Source organism: Oryzias latipes, chromosome 1 (assembly GCF_002234675.1).
Source record: "Oryzias latipes chromosome 1, ASM223467v1".
In the NCBI taxonomy this organism is placed as follows: Eukaryota; Metazoa; Chordata; class Actinopteri; order Beloniformes; family Adrianichthyidae; genus Oryzias; species Oryzias latipes.
In genome coordinates this window covers 17580318-17582357 of record NC_019859.2, presented here as the reverse complement: position 1 = coordinate 17582357, position 2040 = coordinate 17580318, and the positions used below count along the sequence as shown (strand labels likewise).

The window sequence follows — 2040 nt, the reverse complement described above, 5'->3', positions numbered from 1 at the left end:
TAGTTTTAAGCTTTCTTTTGAGTTCACTTTATTTACCCTTTTCACTTTTTTTAAAATCAGTTTTGTCACTTTAAATTTACACCAAAAGTATCCTTTAAAAGTTACAAAATATCAGATATCAAACAAAAGACAATTCAATATGCAAAGCAAACAAAGAACTGTTTTTCTAAATGTCCAATTGCTTAGCAAAACCCTTTAAAGTTTGTTAGCAGATGTATCCAGTTTTTGGTAGTGCTCCTTTAAAGTGTATTGGATCCACAGTTAGTGTTCAATCTCCTACCGCGACCTTGGCAGAGATTTTGTAGTAGTGAGGAAAAGTAAAGGACCACGTGATGCTCTACAGGCAGTCCGGATTATTGTGCTCCTTGGGTAGGCTCGCCATCCATGGATCAGGAGAAGTCCAGAACGATCCGGTCCGGAACCATCTCCCAATTACTCTCGGGGGGAATCAAAACCTGGCCTGCAGGACAGGCCATAAAAATAATTTTAGTCCATATGCAAAATAAAACCACTCCAAAATGAAAGCGGAGCCGCACTAGAAGGCTACGTGACTCTTTAGAACTTAAAATGGCGGCTGATCTTTTTTCTTTTTCATACATCCAACTCTACTTGCAAAATTAGCTTATTTTCACACAAAATATACCCAAAATACATCAAATAAAATACATTCATGTTTCGAAGTGTCAAAAAAAAATTATAAATAACTCAAAAGTACTGTTTTGTCGTCTTTTCACAACTTAAATTGTCTCAACTGGGCTCGCCTCATCACGGAATGTAGCCAGGTGGAGAAGGTGTAGGTACACGGTTGTGCCACTAGAGGGCGCTTCCTGGGTTTTCGGTGAACAGTTCAGTGAGGAGGTGGTGTGTTCTGGGACCGTTATTTGACAGTTGTTTGACGGTTGTTTTGATCTGCGGATTAAAGGCGCTTGAAACCTGGCGTGAAGAGTCGTTAAGAGGGTAAACAAACATAAAAAGGTAAAAAAAGAAGTTGTGTTTACTGTAATTGTTGTAAAAGTATTCTGTTTTAAGAAATTTGATGAAATTAGTAATTTGATTTGTACAATTGTCGCTGCATTTTACGTGTGTTTTACAGCAGTGCTCGACGGAGCCAATGTTGTGACTGGTGATCAACTTTGCCGTCATTCCTGTTACAGTTCGGGCCACAGAGCACCTGCTGTAGTTATTCTTGTGTACTCTTTTTCTTAAATTTGATCTTTTTCTCCATTTTTGTTTTGTTTACACTTGTTTTCTTTCGTGATTTTGGAAGATCGGAAAGTGACTGGCTAAAAGAAGCATCTAGATGGCATAATAGATCCACATTTTGTTTTTGTTTTTTTTATCTTCCTGATTACCATTTTTTTTTTTAAATCTGAAATCCTGAGTTACATTTTTGTTTTGGAATAAAGAACCCAAAGACAGTTTTGTGTCCTGTGCAGGCTTGAATTCGCCAGGCTACACAATTTGGTACCAGGAGTGGGGTTCTGCAAAATTAGAAACTCAGGAGTTTTTTCAATATAATAAAAAACATATAAAAAAAAAAAAAAAAAAATTTGTAAAGAGTACACAGAATAACTATAGTTGCACCAGCTTAAGTGCCTGGTGAGGAGGAAACCATTAAAAGGATTGTCGTGGGATTGATCACACCAACGGAGACCTGGCAGGATCGTCGTGGGAGTGACCACAGCACCGGAGACCTGGCAGGATCGTCGTGGGAGTGACCACAGCACCGGAGACCTGGCAGGATCGTCGTGGGAGTGACCACAGCACCGGAGACCTGGCAGGATCGTCGTGGGAGTGACCACATCACCGGAGATCAACTTCCTGCAGCCCGGTAGACGACAGCTCATCCTGGGACGAGGAAGAGTCATCGGACCAACACATCTGGACCTGCATCTGAGTAACACCTGACATCCAGCTGTTGACCTTCGCTCGAACACATTCAGCCATGTTGCAGGAAGGCAGTGAGAATGAGCCAGTCTCCAACATAGACTCAGAAATAGACCCTGTCACTGTACTGCAGACGCAGTTATCAGAACTAAG

General features: G+C 40.9%; 1 long non-coding RNA gene across 1 annotated transcript; it reads left to right on the top strand.

Annotated features, from left to right (window-relative positions):
* The first annotated feature begins 875 nt into the window (after positions 1 to 875).
* On the top strand, positions 876 to 1549 carry LOC110014607. Its single transcript, XR_002289605.2, has 2 exons — positions 876 to 975; positions 1094 to 1549. It is a non-coding gene; the product is annotated as an uncharacterized LOC110014607 (long non-coding RNA).
* Positions 1550 to 2040: the final 491 nt, after the last annotated feature.